Source organism: Oncorhynchus mykiss, chromosome 1 (assembly GCF_013265735.2).
Source record: "Oncorhynchus mykiss isolate Arlee chromosome 1, USDA_OmykA_1.1, whole genome shotgun sequence".
Lineage (NCBI taxonomy): Eukaryota > Metazoa > Chordata > Actinopteri > Salmoniformes > Salmonidae > Oncorhynchus > Oncorhynchus mykiss.
In genome coordinates this window covers 67,752,527-67,778,379 of record NC_048565.1, presented here as the reverse complement: position 1 = coordinate 67,778,379, position 25,853 = coordinate 67,752,527, and the positions used below count along the sequence as shown (strand labels likewise).

The window sequence follows — 25,853 nt, the reverse complement described above, 5'->3', positions numbered from 1 at the left end:
TAGTGTAGCCGGCGCTACACAAATAGCAGAAATAAAATATAAAACATTCATTACCTTTGACGAGCTTCTTTCTTGGCACTCCTATATGCCCCATAAACATCACTATTGGGTCTTTTTTTTGATTAAATCGGTCCATATATACCCAAAATAGCCATCTATGGAAACTGTGTAATTCAGAAAAAAACATTGTTTCAAAACGCAGCGTCATTTTTTTAAAATTAAAAAAGTTGACGATAAACTTTCACAAAACACTTCAAAATACTTTTGTAATCCAACTTTAGGTATTAGTAAACGTTAATAATCTATCAAATTGATCACGGGGCGATGTGTATTCAATAGCTCCACGTCTTCAAATCATGGTCGGAAATCTCTATTTCAAAACTTCCTGTCGGAGACCGGATGGAATGGGTTCTTACTTCTTCGTTTGACCAAGAAACAACTCCAAGGCAATTGACAAGACTGGTGACATCGTGTGGAAGCTGTAGGACTTGCAATCTCAGCACCATTTAATTTGGTGTCCCTTAAACAATACATGCAAGTGGCGCATTTTATATTTTTTCCAGTTTTCAGTGATCAGTTTTTCTTGCGCTTTTTGATGAAACACACGCTCTGTTATAGTCACAGCCGTGATTTAACCAGTTTTAGAAACGTGAGTGTTTTCTATCCACACATACTAATCATATGCATATACTATATTCCTGGCATGAGTAGCAGGACGCTGAAATGTTGCGAGATTTTTAACAATGTTCGAAAAAGTAGGGGGTGGCCTTAAGAGGTGTGAAAGTCACATATTTCTAAAAAAAAATATTTTTGAATTTCTTGCGCTGCCTTTTTAGCGGAATGTTGTCGAGGGGTTGCGGTAGCGGAACGCCTTCGCTAGAAAGGTTCAACTGCTGCACCACTTGGGAGCCCAATGAGGTGGGAAGACGACTCCAACCCACAAGACTCATCTCCACCCCAATCAGAATACCTCAGTCTTAAAATATGACACATGAAGTTGGATAAAAACAGATTAAGGAGCAAGAAAAAATGTAGGCTAGTTCAAAATGCTTAGGACTTGGGCCAAAAATGAAAAACGTGTAGTTGCTTGATCCCTGTCGAAGGAGATGTTTAAAAAATAAAACATAAAAAAAACATTTTGTGTATGACCGTAAAACATTCTTATGATGACTATAACATTTGTTGACACCTTAAATTCTTACACATTTTCTCATAAGTATATTTCAACACGGTCTGCTCAGGCAAATATGCCGAACTACTAAACTTGTAACCAATCAGAACTTCAAACTGCAGTAGGATGGTTCTCCTCACAGGTGAGTGAATAGCACTTGGTTGATTTCTGGGAGCAGGACACTGGAGAGCGGAGGAGATCATGTGAGACAAAAGTGAGGGACGAGAATTAATAAAAAATAAATCATCACAGCAAAGGAATGTAGTTTGGCAGCTAGAAAATGAACATCCCGCCACTCTGAGGCAGGGTGCTCTTCAATCATCCTACTCCAACTATTGACAGGGATAATGTGCCATTTTCTTATTTGTCAGTATGGATGAATTTAGTGGGTCCTGCCTTGATTACTTGGAATAAACTGGTAGCTGTGCCGGAATGACATGGTAGCTAGTCATAAAGCTATTTGCTCGGCTAGCTAGCAACAGATCTACTTGCTAACTCAGCAAATGTATTACTAAAAGCCAAACAGCAGATGTAAGATATAGGTTAGGGCTTCATGAAAAAGTATCTAGTTGACAGTAGGCTGTTTTTCCTGTAAGGAGGCATTTGGACTGGAGGTGTTGAGAGCGAAGCGGGGAATCTGGTGTTGGCCCTGGTGAGGGTAGCACATTCCCACAGAACGGGCCCTGTGAACGGACTGGAGCTCCCCCCCCCCTATGGTCTTTAATTTCAATTAGCTATGGCTGATCGTTCACTTTGATGGCATTAGTCGCTCCTCCAAGCCTCGACACATTTCCCTCTGCTCTCGTGCCACTCTGTTAGTTTTGCTAAAGCCGACGGAATTAACTTCAGCGATGGAATCGCCAAATGCTTGACTTCCACTTTTCAAGCCTATGTCACATACACAAGCTCACACATATCAGCCCAATAATGTTTATTTTTAGTTTGTTGACTTTAGTTTTTTCAGTGCCGCGGGGATCCTCTCTGCGCTCTTTTGGGACGCGGTGTTCTCTCATGGCTGACATAGTTCTCTTCCAAAAACTGGTTACACAACTCCCGTCAGACAGTAAAGTTGAACACCTCACTGACACCTGGTGTTGTGAGGATTTTGCATAATAAAGCTACGAGGCACTAGATGCTTTTCCCTTTTCACAACAGATATCGTGTTAGTGGTCTGTCCATCAACCTTCAGTCTGTTTTGCAGATCACAGTATGCGATAGGCTAACTCTCCAACTTAAAACATGAGTCCATCTGTCTGACTGCTTTGAAGCTTGAGTAGAACTACAAGATGTCTAGTACTTTCGTCCTCCCTTTTAACACGGTTCCTTTATTTCTCTCTGCATTGTTGCTTTTACTCAAAATATATCTCCCCGAAGCCATGCCCCTGTACTGTGACAGCTCGCAACCTCAGAATATATTCCTGCATGCTCTCAGGACTTTATAAATAGCCAGCGCAGTTAGTTGCCAATTATTGGCTGCACCCTTGAGTGACCTTGGCCTGGTGAGGAGACACTGAGGCAGTATTGTAAACAGATGAGCACAGCTGATCTCCCTCTATTGCCTTTCAGTGTCATGAACGTGCTCACTGTGTTCATCTATTTTCTTCGATTTGTTTTGTATTTGCTCATACTAACCACTAGCACTTTCAAATGGCTATTTTCTTGTCATTCGGCCTAAAAAATAGTTGCCGCATGGAATGCCGACTGCACTTATGTCCTTTTACAAGGTCACTTTGACTTGGCTATAAGGCCCTCAAATGCCTTTACACCAGCAGAAAAGCTTCCCACTTGCAGGAATTAAGATTTCTATTTGATGTACTGCATTTATTTTCCCTGCAAAAGAGTTTGTCGCTGAATGTAAACTCACATTGTTGTCTCTGGCTAATAAATAGTCCATGAGTCAGGGGGGGGCGGTCAGGCTCACTTGGGCAGACGATGTCTCACAGTGATTTTCTTGAAGGCTTATGTTAGTGATGAGCAGGTTCATTTAAAACCCGCTGTCCCTGCGGTTATATCTGCGGAGCAGGTGGGTTTGGGGTCATTAAATATTGTGTGGGGTTGAATAAAATGAATAAAGGTTTCATTCTTGTGTAGTTTATATCTATAGGCTATATAGAGGTTTTTTCTTTCATTATTTTAGGCTTTCTGGCATTTATGTGTAAGCTTGAGGGCCTAACTGTACTCGCACCAAATAGCTTACACACCAATTGCTTTTGGAAACAGACAGAAGAAGTTAGCGTAGACCCACGGAGGCAAGAAGGACAATGTCGAACTTAATTTCATTAAGAGAAATGCTACGAAATGGAGAGTTGAACATAATGGGAGGGCCCAAAAATTATTTGGTGAAGTGGTAAAAGAGGATGATAGCTATGTTATGTGTGATTGTGAGGCGCTATACAAATTCCACAGTCACAAGATGAGGCCTTCAAGCGAACTGTAGCCTGCTGTTTAGATCGGTTAAATGGAAACTGAAATCTAGGCACTGACTAGGTCTATATCCACTCCCATAGCCTTAATAATAACGCCTGCGCATATGTGAATCCTGTGATGGCTCTGTATCTAGAAATCTTTTTAAAACCCTGTTCTAGCTGTGAGTGTCAAATGTGGTGCCTTTATCACCAAAGTTACATTCCAAAAACTGCCCCACCACATGGAATCCTATGGCTAAGCTTCCAACATTCTAACGTCAATGGCACAATATGGGTTATTTTTAAACAAGAGTTGTAGCTGGTGTGCTTTCAGTGACATTTCCAGATCCACTTGTCAAATGTTAAAATGTATCGGGGGTTTCCTTTTTTAAAGCAACAGCTAATTCTGATACTTTAGGTCATGTAGTGCATGTGGACACCTGCTTGTCGAACATCTCATTCCAAAATCATTTAATAAAGAGTTGGTCCCCCCTTTGCTGCTATAACAGCCTCCACTCTTCTGGGAAGGCTTTCCACTAGATGTTGGAACATTGCTGCAGGGACTTGCTTCCATTCAGCCACGAGCATTAGTGAGGTCGGGCACTGATGTTGGTGCATTAGGCCTGGCTCGCAGTTGGTGTTCCAATTCATCAATGTTCGATGGGGTTGCGGTCAGGGCTCTGTGCAGGCCAGTCAAGTTCTTGCACATCGATCTTGACCAACCATTTCTGTATGGACCTCACTTTGTGCACGGGATCATTGTCATGCTCAAACCGGAAAGATCCTTCCCCAAACTGTTGCCACAAAGTTGGGAGCACAGAATTGTCTAGAATGTCATTGTATGCTAAGATTTAAGGGTTAAGATTTCCCTTCACTTGAACTACGGGGCCTAACCCAAACCTTGAAAAACAGCCACAAACCATTATTATTCCTCCACCAAACTTTACAGTTAGCACTATGCATTGGGGAAGGTAGCGTTCTCCTGGCATTTGCCAAACTCAGATTCGTCCATCGGACTGCCAGATGGTGAAGTGTGATTCACCTCTCCAGAGGACGCGTGTCCAATGGCGGTGAGCTTTACACCACTCCAGCCAATGCTTGGCATTGTTCATGGTGCTCTTAGGCTTGTGTGTGGCTGCTTGTGTGTGGAAACCCATTTCATTGAAAGACAATTTTTACATGCTTCAGCACTCGGCGGTCCTGTTCTTGAGCTTGTGTGGCCTATCACTTCTCGGCTGAGCGTTGTTGCTCCTAGACGTTTCCACTTCACAACAGCACTTCCAGTTGACCGGGGCAGCTCTAACAGGGCAGTGATTTGACGAACTGACTTGTTGGAAAGATAACATCCTATGACGGTGCCTCGTTGAAAGTCACGGCGATCTTCAGTAAGGTCGGTGTACTGCTAATGTTTGTCTAAGGAGATTGCATGGCTCTGTGCTCAATTTTATACACCTGTCGGCAACGGGTGTGGCTGAAAAAGCAGAATCCACTAATTTCAAGGGGTGTCCACATACTTTTGTAAATATGAGTTATGTACGCTAGAGGTCAAGGTTCTGTTGACTTGAACATTCCAAAAATTTGTCTGATAGCTGTGAATCTAAGCTTTCCAATAATATATTATTGATGTGAGCCATAGCTTGTTGTATACTGAACCCTATGGGATGGATGGAGGGATGAAAAAGAGTAGCACAGAGCACTACATCAAATGGTAGCATTCTATCACACATTTTTCAACTCTAGGGACAGAGCTTCAATAAAATTACTTAGACATCGTTGGCCCAAGTGAGCCCGATGGCCCAAATTTGTCTGGCTCATGGACTAAAAGGCCCTTTGAGTCACAAGGAGCTCTCCCATGTGGAAGAATAGCCCCTGTGTTGGTGCTGAGAGCAGTGCCTGGCTCTCAGGCTGCTGGGCCACATCCAGACCATGCTGCTCCACTTATCTCCCTGCCACAGCAGGGGCTTTTGGCCTGCAGTTGCCCACTCAAAGGAGGCTTTATGGGTACACCATGGACAACCTCCTCTCCCACCCCCTGGAATAGCACATCCCTCGGGTCTAAAATCAGATGTTTGTGTGTCCAAATGTGCTGTTGGGGTATCTGAGCTGAAATATCTAAAACTGTGAGCTAAATGAGGATTCCCTGGTATTGAACAGGGAAGTGACTGACACTCTTTGCCCCTAGTATGTTTTCAGGCTCATGTAGGCAAGGCCCAAAGCTGTTTTGAAAGGCTAAACCTAAAAATCAACTATGAAGAAAACCCTCTGCCATTTCCTGGTTGCTAAAATTCTAGTAGTTTGCCTAACTTCAGTTGTGACAACAATCAAGTAGTGTAGAGAATCATTGTAAACAGCTGGGAAATATATTTTCCATTGCCAAAAATATTGTATTTTCAGCTGTTTTAAAGCTGGTGTACAAAACCGAATGTAAAACTTAAAAACGTGAGGCATAGAAATAAGGCACATAGATCGGATCTACCGCTTGCTTCTTAGACTTGCGTTCAATAAATGACAGATCTATAATGCAGATTTCTAATGAATTTGGTTGGGTCGCCCAAAAAGTTACATCTTTCATTTTTGTTATTTACAGACTTGACTAATCATACAAGTGAGTCAATGTATGAGTATCCAGCATTAATTTGTCAGACACAGAAATCACACTTTGATAAGGCCTCTAAGAGCTTCAGCTCTTATATTCCTGTTTGAACTTGACTCTTTCTCTGAGGTGGTGTCCTTCTGAAGACAGTGATGCTGAAGTGGCGGTAATTACACACACGCGCACACACACACACCGATCCGGCTCTGCTAATGACTTTTAAAGTTGGAAGATGTTAGTTGTGGGCTGCAGTAATGTGTAATGTCTTTCCATCAGTGTAGGTCGTAGTGTACTGCGGCTGGGTCCCTGGGCTCTAGGCCTCGGTGACAGTCTGTCTGCAGCGCTGTGCTGCGGCTCCTGCCCCGTCATCTGATACCTCCGCACAGCTTGGGTTGCCCAGCAACCCCCTCGGCCTGCTTTATTTTACTATAGGGGTTGTGTGCAAAATTTAAAGGCAGAAATAAAATGGAAATGTTTGGCTAAATCAAAACTTTTTATTTTCATGCAGACATATCAAGACTGGTGATATGCAGTCCTTCCCGACCTGTTATTGACACACTTTGGTCCATTTACAACGTCCCATTTTCTTGGTGCGTGACTAACTTGAGGCTCACACTCTCTCCTGCTCAGGTCTCCATGGTGCCATGCTGGATTTCTGTCTCCACCATCAATATGTTCTCTCTCCCCATGGATCTGTATGACCCCCAGCACCAACTCTGGTCTCTCTACAAGCTTCCTCAACATGCCCCTGCACCATGGATCCCCCAGTGAGGTAAGGCTGCTCTCTCTGGCTGTTACAGTGAATCAGAGTGATCACTCCTGCTTTAGATTATACTTGTGATGATACATGTTCAACCCCATACGGTGTGTAATTTGTGCAAGATGTGTTGTGGTCACATGCTTGGTTGGTGAATGCATCTCTGTTTGGATTCCTTCTCTGAGCCTTTTTCTTTAACCTAACAACTGTTTGTTTCTCTGCGGAGGGCACCGGTGATTACCACACAACCTGATTATACCCCTCCCCCTCTGAGGAGATTAAACCCTGACCTCTCCCGGCAGACAGAGCTGGCCAATCAGCGGGTGGTTACCCGGCTCTTAATTGTCGGCGCAGATTGGGTCATTGGAGCTGTCTGCTGATGTGATTAATAACTAGAGGAATAAGAGCAGGAAAGGACCTGATTGCACATGCTCCCGGAGGCTTACACATCTGTGAGTTTTTCATGGGTGGAGTGACTCCCACCATGAGAGAACATCTAGAATGGGTTATTTTTGGGCGGGGGACGTTCTCTTATTATAAAATACATTTTTTTAAAAGAGGTATCTCCTTGTCATTAAGTCACCATCTTAGTTCACAGTTTAAACATGTATAAAAGATGAGACGACAATGAAGTGATCGATGATGTTCTCTTTTGTTTTTGCTTGAGGAAAAAAAACAAAAACACTGAGCCTGAGTTTGCGCACTCCGCCGGCAGACCTTCAAACAGAGTCAGGGAGTCTACTCGAGCAAATTGCTACCATATGTTCTCAGAGGATGTTGAACCCAATGTATTTCACGTCCTCACTTTTAAACACGACTTAAGGCGAGTTGGTGAGTTTCCCAATTTTTCCCGGTCTACTTTTGTGTCCAGCTTTTTCTCCTGAATCATCACTCATAGACGGAAGAGTGGTGTGACTTTAAGAAACCAACCGGGATCTTCTCTCCTTATAGAGGTAGTGGTTGAGGGTGACACAGGTCTAGTCTCTGGAATAGGGGGGAGGGGTCCGGTTGACAGGGATAATGTGAGGCTTTTATTGTGGGAAGCTTGCACTCCCACTGGACCGTTAATTACAGAAGTAGCCTAACTGTGTGACTCCTGGCTTATTGACGGAAGAAGCTAGCAGTTATCCTGACAGATTAGCCAAACTTGGCTCTGTGCAGTTGAGAGCCTTTCGGCCTTGCTCCATTGTTCTGGTATGTGTCAGCAGAGTTCCAATCCAGCACAGTTCTAGATGCATAAGAAAACAGGAGGGGGGCATACAGGTAACTGCCCAAATACAGGAAACACTTGAGTAAATGAGGGACACAATGTATATTGAAACACACAGGTATGGTTCCTGGGTTAATTAAGCAATTAACATACCATCATGCCTAGGTTCATGTATAAAAATTCCCAATTGCCCATTCTTTTGGCTACCATAGCGAGAAGAGATCTGTTATTGGAAAGAGGGGTCTCAAAGGAGCATAGGGTGTTTAAAAATGACATACCCAAATCTAACTGCCTGTAGCTCAGGACCTGAAGCAAGGATATGCATATTCTTGATACCATTTGAAAGGAACCCCTTTGAAGTTTGTGGAAATGTGAAATGACACATAAGATCTGGGAAAAGATCATGCAAACAAAAACACGTTTTTTTTTTATTTATTATAATCTTTGAAATGCAAGAGAAAGGCCATAATATAATATTGCCGTCTATGCGCGATTTAGATTTTGGCCACTAGATGGCAGCAGTGTATGCAGTTTCAGACTGATCCAGTGAAGCATGGCAATACTGCACACTTTTTTTTTAAATCAAGTCTGCCCAGAAACAGCAGGGGTTCAAACTTTAGAACTCAGTACCTACATTTTGAATATAAAAATAGATTTTATCAAACAAAACTATGCTACATTTTATGTCTGGAACCCTCAGGAGGACATATCAGAGCAAGATTACTGAATTCAGAGGTGAATGTGTCAAATCAAGTGCCTTGAGAAAAGTTTGTTGTGCACTCTCCTCAATAGCATGGTCTTTTTTTCACTGTAATAGCTACTGTAAATTGGACAGCACACTTAGATTAACAATAATTTAAGCTTTCTGCACATATAAGACATGTCTATGTCCTGGAATGTTGATGTTACTTACATCATTCTAGTCACATTAGCGCACGTTAGCAATGCCCAAACCGGACTTGTCGCGTGCGCGAGCATTGCAAAATAAATGTACACACGCATGTGATTCAATCATTGCACCCACACGGCTCGCGCGCGCCAACGAATGTCTGCGTTGCCAGGCACTAAAATATAAGTTGACTCTATTTGTGACGCAGAATGCGATGCAAGTCCTGTCTCTCCAATCTCCTCATTGGTTTTTAGAAACGTATACCCACGTGCCATCTTCTCATTGGTTTTTAGGAACATATAACCAGGTGGGTGATTGAAAGATGAACTGAGGTCAGTTGTGGTAATGCACCTTAATATGAAAGTTAGTTTCCAATCGCCATATAAAGTCCAAATAAGAAAAAGAAGCCTGGAAGGAGGAGAGATGACTAGAAACGATTTAGTTGGCCATTTTATGTGTGGATTAGTAGAGTAGAGGACCTTGTGCATTTCAGATAAAATAACAACTCAATGTTTTTCCAGGGAAAAATTAGCTAGCAACAGCCAGCTAGATAGCTAAATGGGACAAATTAGCTACCAACTGCTAGCTAGCTAAATTTCTATAAATGTTTAATGCTTTTCGACCTGTGCCCAAATTAATCAAATCAAATTTTATTGGTCACATACACATGGTTAGCAGATGTTAATGTGAATGTAGCAAAATGCTTGTGCTTCTAGTAAGTAATCTAACAATTTCACAACAACTACCTTATACACACAAATGTAAAGGAATGAATAAGAATATGTACATGTAAATACATGGAAAAGTGATGGCCGTGCAGCATAGGCAAGATGCAGTAGATGGTATAGAGTACAGTATACATATGAGTAATGTAGGGCATGTAAACATTATATAAAGTGGCATTGTATAAAGTGACTAGTGATACATTTATTACATCCAATTTTTTATTATTAAAGTGGCTAGAGATTTGAGTCAGTATGTTGGCAGCAGCCACTCGATGTTAGTGATGGCTGTTTAACAGTCTGATGGCCTTGAGATATAAGCTGTTTTTCAGTCTCTCTGTCCCAGCTTTGATGCACCTGTACTGACCTCGCCCTCTGGATGATAGCGGGGTGAACAGGCAGTGGCTCGGGTGGTTGTTGTCCTTGATGATCTTTTTGGCCTTCCTGTGACATCGGGTGGTGTAGGTGTCCTGGAAGGAAGGTGGTTTGCCCCCGGTGATGCTTTGTGCAGACCTCACTACCCTCTGGAGAGCCTTACGGTTGTGGGCGGAGCAGTTGCCGTATCAGGTGATGATCAAGCCCGACAGGATGCTCTCAATTGTGCATCTGTAAAAGTTTGAGTGTTTTCTGTGACAAGCCACATTTCTTCTGCCTCCTGAGGTTAAAGAGGCGCTGTTGCGCCTTCTTCACCACACTGTCTGTGTGGGTGGACCATTTAAGTTTGTCTGTGATGTGTACGCCGAGGAACTTAACTTTCCACCTTCTCCACTACTGTCCCGTCGATGTGGATAGATAGGGGGGTGCCTCCTCTGCTGTTTCCTGAAGTCCACGATCATCTCCTTTTGTTTTGTTGACGTTGAGTGTGAGGTTATTTTCCTGACACCACACTCCAAGGGCCCCCACCTCCTCCCTGTAGGCCGTTGGTGGTAATCAAGCCTACCACTGTAGTGTCGTCTGCAAACTTGATGATTGAGTTGGAGACGTGCATGGCCACGCTGTCATGGGTGAACAGGGAGTACAGGAGAGAGCTCAGAACGCACCCTTGTGGGGCCCCAGTGTTGAAGATCAGCGGCCCGTCAAAGTCCAGAACCCAGTTGCACAGGGCGGGGTCGAGACCCAGGGTCTCGAGCTTAATGACGAGTTTGGCGGGTACTATGGTGTTAAATGCTGAGATGTAATCGATGAACAGCATTTTTACATCAGTATTCCTCTTGTCCAGATGGGTTAGGACAGTGTGATTGTGATTGCGTCGTCTGTGGACCTATTGGGGCGGTAAGCAAATTGGAGTGGATCTAGGGTGTCCGGTAGGGTGGAATTGATATGATCCTTGACTAGTCTCTCAAAGCACTTCATAATGACGGAAGTGAGTGCTATGGGGCGGTAGTCGTTTAGCTCAGTTACCTTAGTTTTCTTGGGAACAGGAACAATGGTGGCCCTCTTGAAGCATGTGGGAAGAGCAGACTGGGATAGGGATTGATTGAATATGTCCGTAAACACACCAGCCAGCTGGTTTGCGCATGCTCTGAGGACGCGTCTAGCGATGCTGTCTGGGCCGGCAGCCTTGCGAGGCTTAACGTGTTTAAATGTTTTACTCACGTTGGCTGCGGTGAAGGAGAGCCCACAGGTTTTGATAGCGGTCCGTGTCAGTGGCACTGTATTGTCCTCAAAGCGAGCAAAGAAGTTGTTTAGTTTGTCTGGCTGCAAGACATCGGTGTCCTCGTGGGGGCTGGCTTTCTTTTTGTAATCCGTGATTGACTGTAGACCCTGCCACATACTTCTCGTGCCTGAGCCGTTGAATTGCGACTATACTTTGTCTCTATACTGAAGCTTAGCTTGTTTGATTGGCTTGCGGAGAGAATAGCTACACTGTTTGTATTCGGTCATGTTTCCGGTCACCTTCCCATGATTAAAAGCAGTGGTTCGTGCTTTCAGTTTTGCGCAAATGCGTATACATCAATGTTGTTGTTTGAGGCTATCCGGAACATATTCCAGTCCACGTGATTGAAGCAATCTTGAAGTGTGGAATCTTACCAGCGTTGATCAGACCTGAGCACGGGCGTTTCCTGTTTTAGTTTGTCTATAGGCTGGGAGCAACAAAATTGAGTCGTGGTCAGATTTGCCGAAAGGAGGGCGAGGGAGGGCTTTGTATGCATCGCAGAAGTTAGTAGCAATGATCCAGAATGCTGCCAGCCCGGGTCGCGCATTTGATATGCTGATAAAATTTAAGGAGCCTTGTTTTCAGATTAGCTTTGTTAAAATCCCCAGCTACAATAAATGCAGCCTCGGGATATGTGTTTTCCAGTTGACAGAGTCCAATGAATTTCTTTCAGGGCCGTCGAGGTGACTGCTTGGGGGGGGATACACATGGCTGTGATTATAATCGAAGAGAATTCTCTTGGTAGATAATGCGTTCGGCATTTGATCGTAAGGAATTCTAGGTCAGGTGAATCAAAAGGACTTGAGTTCCTGTATGTTGTGATCACACCACGACTCGATAATCATAAGGCATACACTCCCACCCTTCTTCTTACCAGAGAGATGTTTGTTTCTGTCGGTGCGATGCGCGAAGAAACCGGGTGACTGTACCGACCAACGTATCCCGAGTGAGCCATGTTTCCGTGAAACAGAGAATGTTACAATCTCTGATGTCTCTCTGGAAGGCAACCCTTACTCGAATTTCGTCTACCTTGTTGTCAAGAGACTGGACATTGGTGAGTAGTATACTCAGGAGAAGTGAGCGATGTGCCCGTCTACGGAGCCTGACCAGAAGACCGCTCCGTCTGCCCCTTCTGCGGCGGCTTTGTTTTGGGTCGCCTACTGGGATCCGATCCATTGTCCTGGGTGGTGGTCCAAACAGAGGATCCGCTTCGGGAAAGTCGTATTCCTGGTCGTAATATTGATAAGTTGAAGTTGCTCTTATATCCAATAGTTCCTCCCGGCTGGATGTAATAAGACTTAAGATTTCCTGGGGTGACAGTGTAAGAAATAATACTTAGAATTACAAAAATACTTATCGGTCTCTAGGTTAATTTGCATATGTTAGTGGATCATTTCAATTGGCCCGTGTGTATTTTCATTAGTCGTCATGTATCTTAGTCGTCATGCGCACAGAATACAGAGGCTAGTTTGAGGAGCCGAATGGCCTATCACCTATCACCTGGAGTGAAACATGCTTTTGTAAGCCCAGTCATTGCGCAACAAATAACAATTCTAAATGCAACTGCGTGTTAAACTGTTTTGATGACCAAGATTAAAAAGAGCTATTTTTTTCTTTCTCAACTCGTAATTAAAACGCGTCTCCCATTCGCCATCGGAATGCATAGGCTATAGTCAACGGTAGGCACACTTGAAATGTGCGCTAGAGGCAGTGTAATTGTTTGAAACCTGGATGTTTGACTTTACTTCAAATAATGAGGAATGTCTTACGTTGCTTCAATTATTTTATGAAGACTTCCTCATGCCATTACTGTTGCGTTTCTCTCTTGTTCTATTGGTTTTCATATAAAAAAGTGGTTTATATTAGCAACCCATCCTAGTCAACCCTCTTTCTAAATTTCTAATGGAGATTTTCATCTGTCACATATGGAACCACTTGCATTAGGAGCACTGTTTAGAACGGTGGTGACCCACCAATTGGATTTTGGCAAATGCTTGAATTAGGTTTTATTAGTTGCTTCATTACAGTAGTTGCATATTCAATAATAGGCCACAGTCTTTTGACTAAGATTACAGGCTTGCTTTTGTTGCATGTTTTCATTAAGCTCTTAATGAAATATGTCCGTTCCTTGCATGCATAGTTTTTTTTGTTGCTCACTTCATTTAACTGTTTAGAAAAAATGTTGCTGTTTGTTGACCGGTTAATGAGGGTTGGTTAGTCGGCAGCAAAATTGACCGAAATTTGCATCCCTAGTCCTGACAAAGCCTTATTTCAGACCATCTTCTGTGAGGGATCTGTCAGTGAATCCCAAACTATCCCCTCGCACCCTAACTGGCTCGGAGGGCCCTCTGTTGTCACATGTTGCTGACAACTTAGAGGGTGGCTTCCAGAGAGTGGCGAGGGGATCAATAAACCCATCAACTGCAGGACACACTTGTGACTTGAATGATGCAATTCATGTTCCACTTTTAAATGATACAAGTATGAAATTCTAATGAACAAATACCCACTGTTTTAAACCTCAGTGTTTTTATTTATTTATTTGTGAGTATTTAATCTGTTACATGTGTCAAGTCTCAAAATCAGGAAAAAAAAAATGCACGTGGCCCCAAAAATATTGCAGTTCGTGTTGGGGTAGCACTTTGCTCTGAAGCCTGCATCTGTGCTGGCTAGGTTAAAGTGGCTATCGAGGGACTAATTAGCCCCTACACCATCATCAATAATTTTCACTCCCTCAGCTTTGGGACACTATAGCAAATGGAGGAGGCGTGCGTGAACGTGCAAATGGAGGGGCTAGGGGAAGGATGTGGTTTGGGATTAAGGATGTGGTTTGGGATTCAGCCTGTGTCTCCGTGTGGGATGGTTTCTCTCAGGAGGATTGCAGTTCTGGAGCACTGCCTGGCCCCAGCTCTTATCAGCAGCAGCACCCCCCCCCCCCCCCCCGCTAGTGGAATGTGTGAGCAGGTAATGGAAAATAAACTGGCAGAAAATCTCAGCTCATGGAAATTTGAGTGATAGTGGGCACCTTGCCGGAGCAAAGCCCATGTCAAAGGAAAGTCAATTAAAAAATAGTGGTTTTGAATTGGCCTGCTTGACGTTCTATTTTTTTTCCGCTGCCTTCTTGAAGAGGGCCTCTGTTTCAACAAGGGTGCCAACACTGTTTAGATCAGAGGGTGTTCAGTTGAGTTCAGATAGTATTATCAAAATATTATGCCAAACAGTGCTGTAAAACGCCAGCTACCATGTACTGTGTGGTTTGATAAGAGGGTGGCCTACTCTTCCATGGGTGTCCTATGCGTGTGGACTGTGGCGTGTGTGTGTCTGTGTCTGTGTCTGTGTCCGTGTGTGTGTAAGCATGCCTATTAGAGACTCAAGCCGTGGTTGCAGTAATTGACTGTGTCTATGGAGGGTAACCTCAGATCCTGGGAGGCCTGGTCAGAGTCAGGAACACTGGCTCCGTTCACAAACCTTCCACTCCAGAGAGCGAGAGGACTCTATTCAACACCATATCTTCTCACCTCAGTGTTTACCTGTTTACAAAGTCATTTTGTGTAGTTTTACTTTGTCTGTAAAAACCGTTAGCATGTGTCGTTCCACAAAAAACACGAGGATTGACACCCACCATCACAGATTGTTTCTGTAGTTAGTAACAGATAAGATTAGCAGTGCTGATACATTTTGTTTTGAAATTATATCTGAGAAATTACTCTTCATTGATTTCACCCAAATTGACCATTTACATTTATGAGATTCAGATAGTAATCAACATCCAATTTGAACCAAACTTCTTCTTACCAATGAGTAAGACACCCACAGATCCCCACACCCCATGCCAATCCCATACCAAGAACCAGTATCAGTTCTCTATGTTTAAGTAGTATGAAGCTGTGGCTTGGAGTATTGCTTCTCCATACTATGCAGTGTATTCCCTGTGAATCTGTTTTTTTTCACCTTTGAGAGAATTTGTCATTGAAGCCGCTTGCATTATTTGCCATAAATTGTGACAGTAACGTGTTGACCTCTAGATGTCGCTGTTTCTGCTATACCGCCACAATCTTTTATACATGTTTATTGAATAGATGTTTACAATTTGGGTCGAAAACTAATAGATTTGTTTCATTGAAATAAATTGTGTGGTCATCCTAGAACTGGGATGACAAACCGAAAATTAGCAACCATACCGATCACTTATCGCAGGCATTTATCTGATGTTGTTCATTACAATAACTAGCTTATATTATATAGATGTGAAGTTTTTAAATGAAATACGTTTGCTAATATGGGTGCTTGTTAATGGGGCAATTGATGGCTACATGCATCAAACTAGTAGTTGGTTCTCTTTGCACATTAAAATTATAAATGTATTGTTCTGTTTATCATTATCGCATCAATTCAGGCAATTTATTGTGATATGGATGTTTGTCCATATCGCCCAGCTCTAGGTCATCCTCACAATTCAAGCCAGTCTTCCATGAATGCAATTCAGTTTGTTCTAATGGCAGAGAAAAAAAGAAAAAGCCATGTCTCAGACTGGCCAATAAAAGATTAAGATGGTCAAGAGAATAGACACTGGACAGAGAGATGGCTTTTTCTTTGCAACTCTGCCTAGAAGGCCAGCATCCCGGAGTCGCCTCTTCACTGTTGACTAGACCCTCGAATGTATTTGTCCTCTTGTCGCTCAGTTATGCACCGGGGCCTCCCACTCCTCTTTCTATTCTGGTTAGAGCCAGTCTGCGCTGTTCTGTGAAGGGAGTTGTACACAGCGTTGAATGAGATCTCCAGTTTCTTGGCAATTTCTTGCATGGAATAGCCTTAATTTCTCAGAACAAGAACAGACTGACTAGTTTCAGAAGAAAAGTTCATTGTTTCTGGCCATTTTGAGCATGTAATCGAACCCACAAATGCCGATGCTCATTAGTCTAAAGGCCAGTTTTATTTCTTCTTTAATTAGCACAACAGTTTTCAGCTGTGCTAACATAATTGCAAAAGGATTTTCTAATGATCAATTAGCCTTTTTAAAATGATCAACTTGGCTTAGCTAACACAACATGCCATTGGAACACAGGAGTTTATGGTTGCTGCTAATGGGCCTTTGTATGTCTGTGTAGATATTCCATAAAAATCAGCCATTTCCAGCTACAATAGTCATTTACAACATTAACAATGTCTACACTGTATTTCTGATCCATTTGATATTTTAATGGACAAAAAATGCTTTTCTTTCAAAAACAAGGACATTTCTAAGTGACCCCAACATTTGGAACATTAGTGTATAGGCTCAGAATGTGGTGTTGGCATGTCATATGCCTAAGTTTGCTAGTCTTGCCAATAGTTGGCAATATCAGTGGGTTTTGTGATGAATGAGCCATTTGATTCAGTAAATGATGGAACAGAGTTATAGCACCCCCCCCCCCCCCCCCCCCCCCCGGTTTATTTTTCCATATATATACAGTGTATTCAGACCTTGACTCTTTCCAGATTTTGTTACATTATAGCCGTATAATGACAAAGCGACAACAGTTTTTGAAATGTTTGCGAATTTATTACAAATTCCAAAGGTACCTTATTTACATAATTATTCAGACCCTTTGCTATGAGACTTTAAAATTGAGCTCAGGTGCATCCAGTTTCCATTGATCACCCTTTTGTTTCTACAACTTGATTGGAGTCCACTTGTGGTAAATTGAATTGATTGGGCATGATTTGGAAAGGCACACACCTGTCTATATAAGGTCCTACAGTTGACAGTGCATGTCAGAGCAAAAACCAAGCCATGAGGTCGAAGGAATTGTCCGTAGGGCTCCTTTACAGAATTGTGTCGAGGCACAAATCTGGGGAATTGTACCAACAAAAATTCTGCAGCGTTGAAGGTCCCAAAGTGTCCTCCATCATTCTTCAATGGAAGACGTTTGGAACCACCAAGACACTTCCTAGAGACCTGAAAATAGCTGTGCAGAGACGCTCCCTATCCAACCTGACAGAGCTTGAGAGGTTCTGCAGAGAAGAATGGGAGAAACTCCCCAAATACAGGTGTGCCAAGCTTGTAGCGTTATAACCAAACAGACTCGGCTGTAATCGCTGCCAAAGGTGCTGTAAGAAAGTACTGAGTGAAGGGTCTGAAATATTTGTTAATGTGATTTCCGTTTTTTTCTTTTTTTATAAATGTACAAAAGTCATTTTTTATTTGTTTAACTAGGCAAGTCAGTTAAGAACAAATTCTTATTTTCAATGATGGCCTAGGAACAGTGGGTTAACTGCCTTGTTCAGGGGCAGAACGACAGATATGCATCGCATGCACGTGACCAATAGGGCCTGACCTATAGCATATCATACTCACTTAATAAATTGGTTATAACAAACTCCGAACACCATAACAGCAAAATGGATGCAGAGGGCGTGACAAACTTGAAACGGGGGAATGTTACTGGTTGCTCAGGAGGTAAAGGGGAAGTCAGATGTGTGGAATAAATGTGACTAGTTGTGGAAAATACTGGAGATCAAGAAAAATAAGTTAAGGAGCAAGCGCTGTGTGCATATTATGTGTTCTGACCATTTGGAACAATGTAAACAACTCTAAATACATTATAAGCGTACCAGAGAGTCTGTCAAAAAAAAAAAAGAAGCTGTGCAGATTTTTAAGCCTTTATTACAGCAAAGACTAAAAACAGTCACATTCATGAATGCAATTTCCCGAAATGGAACGGGTTCGGCCTATTTAAAACTAAATGCTTGATTACATTTCAAATCACGTATGCTGTGTGATGACATGAACGAATTAATGATTGATACAGTAGCCTAAACTTTTGACTGGTACGGTATACGGATGATAAATAAAGCCATATTTAACAGTTAGGCTATTGATTGTAGACCTTATTTAGTTGGTTTCCTCTCCTCGCTTTTCTTAGACAATGAGACACGGGCTCTTTTTCACACCTCCTCATTCTGCTGCTGCCTCTGTCGCACTGTTCTCAACACCAATATGCTGGTATCTTTGCTACGATGCACATAAAGCAGGAGAAAGTGCATTTTGTTATTAAATGTTTTATTAGTGTTGCGCTGTTGTTCTTACGTAACAACCATCTACAATTTCAGTAGCACATGACTTAGTGATGGACTGTGCATCCCCACTGCCTCCACAATGGATTAGTCCACTCAGACGGGTGTCTTGTACACCATGAAATATTTGTATTACTATTGCTCGGCTAAAGAAATCTCTGTCGACCAAACAATCGACCAGTTCTAATTTAGGTCACCCAGAAAATATGCCTCTGTTGATATCACATTTCACACATTATCCAGACACTGACTGTTAGCACTTGGAGGTCTATCGCAGCTTCCCAAAAGGAATGGTTTTTAGGTGAGGCAGTTGGACCTGCAGCCATATTACTTCTACAGCAATGTGTGTTATAGTTCTGCCAAATGGCATGGCATTGCATTAACCTTTACGGGAATATGACTCTGAACAAAAACGTCAACACCTCCACCATTTGGATTCCTGTCTCTTCTGACGATGTTGAAACCATGTATTGCCTACCACTGTATCATCAAAGGTATTTTCAAAGTGAGATTCAGAGATAGTCAGTATATGAATGTTATCCATTACTAGCAAGTTAGCCCACGTTAATGTATGTAGCCTATTTTTAGCACTTTTCTCAGATTCTTTGTTTGTATTGCTTTACTGGGAGGCTTAAATCAAATCAAATCAAATTTTATTTGTCACATACACATGGTTAGCAGATGTTAATGCGAGTGCTTCTAGTTCCGACAATGCAGTAATAACAAGTAATCTAACTAACAATTCCAAAACTACTGTCTTGTACACAGTGTAAGGGGATAAAGAATATGTACATAAGGATATATGAATGAGTGATGGTACAGAGCAGCATAGGCAAGATACAGTAGATGGTATCGGGTACAGTATGTACAAATGAGATTAGTATGTAAACAAAGTGGCATAGTATAAAGTGGCTAGTGATACATGTATTACATAAGGATACTGTCGATGATATAGAGTACAGTATATACGTATGCATATGAGATGAATAATGTAGGGTAAGTAACATTTATATAAGGTAGCATTGTTTAAAGTGGCTAGTGATATATTTACATCATTTCCCATCAATTCCCATTATTAAAGTGGCTGGAGTTGAGTCAGTGTCAGTGTGTTGGCAGCAGCCACTCAGTGTTAGTGGTGGCTGTTTAACAGTCTGATGGCCTTGAGATAGAAGCTGTTTTTCAGTCTCTCGGTCCCAGCTTTGATGCACCTGTACTGACCTCGCCTTCTGGATGATAGCGGGGTGAACAGGCAGTGGCTCGGGTGGTTGATGTCCTTGATGATCTTTATGGCCTTCCTGTGACATCGGGTGGTGTAGGTGTCCTGGAGGGCAGGTAGTTTGCCCCCGGTGATGCGTTGTGCAGACCTCACTACCCTCTGGAGAGCCTTACGGTTGAGGGCGGTGCAGTTGCCATACCAGGCGGTGATACAGCCCGCCAGGATGCTCTCGATTGTGCATCTGTAGAAGTTTGTGAGTGCTTTTGGTGACAAGCCGAATTTCTTCAGCCTCCTGAGGTTGAAGAGGCGCTGCTGCGCCTTCTTCACGATGCTGTCTGTGTGAGTGGACCAATTCAGTTTGTCTGTGATGTGTATGCCGAGGAACTTAAAACTTGCTACCCTCTCCACTACTGTTCCATCGATGTGGATAGGGGGGTGTTCCCTCTGCTGTTTCCTGAAGTCCACAATCATCTCCTTAGTTTTGTTGACGTTGAGTGTGAGGTTGTTTTCCTGACACCACACTCCGAGGGCCCTCACCTCCTCCCTGTAGGCCGTCTCATCGTTGTTGGTAATCAAGCCTACCACTGTTGTGTCGTCCGCAAACTTGATGATTGAGTTGGAGGCGTGCGTGGCCACGCAGTCGTGGGTGAACAGGGAGTACAGGAGAGGGCTCAGAACGCAACCTTGTGGGGCCCCAGTGTTGAGGATCAGCGGGGAGGAGATGTTGTTGCCTACCCTCACCACCTGGGGGCGGCCCGTCAGGAAGTCCAGTACCCAGTTGCACAGGGCGGGGTCGAGACCCAGGGTCTCGAGCTTGATGACGAGCTTGGAGGGTACTATGGTGTTGAATGCCGAGCTGTAGTCGATGAACAGCATTCTCACATAGGTATTCCTCTTGTCCAGATGGGTTAGGGCAGTGTGCAGTGTGGTTGAGATTGCATCGTCTGTGGACCTATTTGGGCGGTAAGCAAATTGGAGTGGGTCTAGGGTGTCAGGTAGGGTGGAGGTGATATGGTCCTTGACTAGTCTCTCAAAGCACTTCATGATGACGGATGTGAGTGTTACGGGGCGGTAGTCATTTAGCTCAGTTACCTTAGCTTTCTTGGGAACAGGAACAATGGTGGCCCTCTTGAAGCATGTGGGAACAGCAGACTGGTATAGGGATTGATTGAATATGTCCGTAAACACACCGGCCAGCTGGTCTGCGCATGCTCTGAGGGCGCGGCTGGGGATGCCATCTGGGCCTGCAGCCTTGCGAGGGTTAACACGTTTAAATGTCTTACTCACCTCGGCTGCAGTGAAGGAGAGACCGCATGTTTTCGTTGCAGGCCGTGTCAGTGGCACTGTATTGTCCTCAAAGCGGGCAAAAAAGTTATTTAGTCTGCCTGGGAGCAAGACATCCTGGTCCGTGACTGGGCTGGGTTTCTTCCTGTAGTCCGTGATTGACTGTAGACCCTGCCACATGCCTCTTGTGTCTGAGCCGTTGAATTGAGATTCTACTTTGTCTCTGTACTGGCGCTTAGCTTGTTTGATAGCCTTGCGGAGGGAATAGCTGCACTGTTTGTATTCGGTCATGTTACCAGACACCTTGCCCTGATTAAAAGCAGTGGTTCGCGCTTTCAGTTTCACACGAATGCTGCCATCAATCCACGGTTTCTGGTTAGGGAATGTTTTAATCGTTGCTATGGGAACGACATCTTCAACGCACGTTTTAATGAACTCGCACACCGAATCAGCGTATTCGTCAATGTTGTTATCTGACGCAATACGAAACATCTCCCAGTCCACGTGATGGAAGCAGTCTTGGAGTGTGGAGTCAGCTTGGTCGGACCAGCGTTGGACAGACCTCAGCGTGGGAGCCTCTTGTTTTAGTTTCTGTCTGTAGGCAGGGATCAACAAAATGGAGTCGTGGTCAGCTTTTCCGAAAGGGGGGGCGGGGCAGGGCCTTATATGCGTCGCGGAAGTTAGAGTAACAATGGTCCAAGGTTTTTCCTCCCCTGGTTGCGCAATCGATATGCTGATAAAATTTGGGGAGTCTTGTTTTCAGATTAGCCTTGTTAAAATCCCCAGCTACAATGAATGCAGCCTCCGGATAAATTGTTTCCAGTTTGCAGAGAGTTAAATAAAGGTCGTTCAGAGCCATCGATGTGTCTGCTTGGGGGGGGATATATACGGCTGTGATTATAAGAGGTAGACATGACAGTAATATTTGTGTTTGAGCTGATAGTGCAGGCTGAGCTGCACAAAGTGGACTTCCTACTAGGGCAATCCGCCTCAGTGCTAACAGTATAACTCGGGTTCATAGGCGGATATAGCGCCGCCAATTGGCATGGCATTGCATGAAAGAGTGTGGCCTTTGGTCTTTTACTATCATGCAAGGTTGCACCTTCCTAGGCCTCACCATGTCACGTGAATTTGCATTTTAAGTTGGCCTTACGGAAGAAGAGGAATAATAATATTAATGAACGCCAACAAACACAATAGGGATTTATCATTTTTATTGAACCTTTATTTACCTGGGCAATGTATTGTGATTAGTGGCATTTACTATTAAACCCAATGCAACCCAATACTATTACAATTGCAAAACACTATAGTGTTTTTGGGACTTTTACCATTGAAGACCATTAGAACTGCTGTAGCCTAATGGTTTGCTTGTTTACCAGGAATGGTCTAATGGTAACTAATCCAGACCTTAATGAAAGGAATAAACTACACACAAAGGGGCCGTTTCCTGCATACAGATTAAGTGTATTAAAAAAAAAGGACAAACTGATTTGCTTTCATTGAGGACTGGCTTGAATTATGAGGGTGACCTAACAATTTATTTTTATCACAAGCCAAATCTATTGGTTTTCTACCCCCAAGTATATGCGGGTGCTTATTCTTTGTAGGCACCTGATCTGAGCCGTAAGGGAGACTAGACATCTACCACCCCACTATGGTTCTGAAATCACCCCCACCAACTAATTAACATGTCATTTTTGCAGATTAACTGTCTCTTCCCACTTTGGTCATGCAGTATGCCTCCCAAAAGTGATTACTCGTTTAGAAATTGTTAACTTTACCCTGTATATCAAAAAATGACCATGTATGCTGATTTGTTTTAAAGCAAAGTTAACAAAACTATTGCTGATTGTTCAGGTTCACAATCTAAATCAAATATATTGTAAGCTAGTGCTGTATGGTATACCGAAACGTCTGTACTTTTTCGATACTAGAACACAAACTGTTCGGTACTAATTAAAAAAAAAACTTTCTGTACCTCTGTTAAATGCATCTCACTGATCAAGCCTGTATCAGCACAGCCGACCCCTTATTATAGCGCTAACCGTGCCTGCTCCACTTACTTATTGCTAGCCTGCACTGGGATTCTGGGCTGCATCACTAGGAGTCTGGGCTGCGTCATGTTAGCTCCCCTTCACTTGAATAATGTGACACGGCATGTAGAAGTGTTGACACTGTTCATTACTGTTTGCAAAACAATGTCCGTACAAGCTAGAATACTTTTCAATATGAAGATACCGGTATCTTCCGGCTTTGTAGGTTAACTTTTCTTGCTAGCTGACAGCTAGAGCTAACATCAATTCACTACCGTTGTACTTTGTGATAATATGCAAGCCATAATGCAAATCTACTGATTTCAAGGCTGATAACCACCAAAATCTTTTCATTCACTTATGTGAGGAGTGAAAAGAGATTAGTGCAAGAAGGGGCAATGCAGATATTCCTGATAAAATAGTTAACCACCTATAATTCACATTTAAAAATATATATTAGTATTAATTAACAAAATTATTATTGACTTTGTAAGAGCCTTGGAGAGTGGGGTCACGACCAGCGTCAGCCCATCTACAGATTTTTCATAGTGTCGGCTCATGGATTCGTAGTGGCAACCTTTCGTTTACTGGCCAAACGCTCTAACCACTAGAAGATCTAGTGTAACACTAAAGACTTGCTAAAGACAGGATGGAGTAAACTATCGATGACAGTATCATCTACCTGTGCATCATCAAGACAGTTGCTTTGTGAGTAGGTGCTAACCATAGGATGTTAACCCATGTTCAAACTTAGCCATTGTTATATAAATGACGGTTGAAACGTAAGTGGCCAGGCCTTGGCCCCAAGTCAGAGCAGGTCCGCAGAGGCCATGGCCCAGTGAGGCACGGGTACCGGTCCATAGAGATGTAAACAGAAAAGTCTGAGCCTTTTGGGTAAAACACTGGGGTAAGTATTGGGTGGAAACTCAGCACTGGAGTATGGCTCAGGGAGTCAAGTGGAAAATGCAGAAGTCAAGGATGGGGAATGAGAGGAGAGGGTGTGGGTTGGAGGCAGCTCCGTGTGGATGGGTATTCTTATGCTAATCCACTCCCGGGATGAGGCGCAAAGCAGCCAAGCAAACAATGGCGGTGGAGCCAGAAAGTCTGCCCTGCAGTCTAGCAGGCCTTGAAGGGCATGTTGGTCGGGGCGCCGACACTGGGAGAAGGCTGCCTGCAGCACGGAGAGGGCTGCCTGCAAGGAGGGGCCCCAGGAGAGGCCATGGATCTGGGCCAAGGCATGGAGAGCGAGTGGGGGAGCAGATTGGAAGAAGGGGGGTGAAAGGTAGAAAGGAGACAAATGACATACCACATCACTGTTCACTTTATAGGCAGCAGGGCTGCAGTGAAGAGCTCCTTCCAAGGCTGTGTGAGAGTCGTAGCGAGAGTGTTCGGTTGTACTTGTTTTTTTTTTTTTTTTTTCATTTATACCCCTTTTTCCAGAATACCCCCATTCACCAGGCCCTTATTGGTCAAGTCTACACTTTTACCCTCCCCTAAAACAGCAAAGCCCAATATTATACAGTGGGGCAAAAAAGTATTTAGTCAGCCACCAATTGTGCAAGTTCTCCCACTTAAAAAGATGAGGCCTGTAATTTTCATCATAGGTACACTTCAACAATGACAGACAGAATTAGAAAACAAATCCAGAAAATCACATTGTGGGATTTTTTATGAATTTATTAGCAAAATATGGTGGAAAATAAGTATTTGGTCACCTACAAACAAGCAAGATTTCTGGCTCTCACAGACCTGTAACTTCTTCTTTAAGGGGCCCCTGTCCTCCACGCGTTACCTGTATTAATGGCACCTGTTTGAACTTGTTATCAGTATGAATCAAATTTCAAATCAAATTTATTTATATAGCCCTTCGTACATCAGCTGATATCTCAAAGTGCTGTACAGAAACCCAGCCTAAAACCCCAAACAGCAAGCAATGCAGGTGTAGAAGCACGGTGGCTAGGAAAAACTCCCTAGAAAGGCCAAAACCTAGGAAGAAACCTAGAGAGGAACCAGGCTATGTGGGGGTGGCCAGTCCTCTTCTGGCTGTGCCGGGTGGAGATTATAACAGAACATGGCCAAGATGTTCAAATGTTCATAAATGACCAGCATGGTCACATAATAAGGCAGAACAGTTGAAACTGGAGGAGCAGCACGGCCAGGTGGACTGGGGACAGCAAGGAGTCATCATGTCAGGTAGTCCTGAGGCATGGTCCTAGGGCTCAGGTCCTCCGAGAGAAAGAAAGAATTAGAGAGAGCACACTTAAATTCACACAGGACACCGAATAGGACAGGAGAAGTACTCCAGATATAACAAACTGACCCTAGCCCCCCGACACATAAACTACTGCAGCATAAATACTGGAGGCTGAGACAGGAGGGGTCAGGAGACACTGTGGCCCCATCCGAGGACACCCCCGGACAGGGCCAAACAGGAAGGATATAACCCCACCAACTTTGCCAATGCACAGCCCCCACACCACTAGAGGGATATCTAAGACACCTGTCCACAAAAGACACCTGTCCACAACCTCAAACAGTCGCACTCCAAACTCCACTATGGCCAAGACCAAAGAGCTGTCAAAGGACACCAGAAACAAAATTGTAGACCTGCACCCGGCTGGGAAGACTGAATCTGCAATAGGTAAGCAGCTTGGTTTGAAGAAATCAACTGTGGGAGCAAATATTAGGAAATGGAAGACATACAAGACCACTGATAATCTCCCTCGATCTGGGGCTCCACGCAAGATCTCACCCCGTGGGGTCAAAATGATCACAAGAACGGTGAGCAAAAATCCCAGAACCACACGGGGGGACCTAGTGAATGACCTGCAGAGAACTGGGACCAAAGTAACAAAGC

General features: G+C 43.5%; 1 protein-coding gene across 3 annotated transcripts in view; it reads left to right on the top strand.

Moving 5' to 3' along the window:
* The window catches only part of LOC110527713 (bone morphogenetic protein receptor type-1A), a 67,213-nt gene that overhangs the window by 14,971 nt on the left and 26,389 nt on the right, over window positions 1-25,853 (top strand). For all 3 annotated transcript variants that reach the window (XM_021609179.2, XM_021609172.2, XM_036983393.1), the window contains exon 2: window positions 6,800-6,941. The gene's annotated coding sequence lies outside the window, so the exon portion shown is untranslated. The remainder of the gene's footprint in view (window positions 1-6,799; window positions 6,942-25,853) is intronic.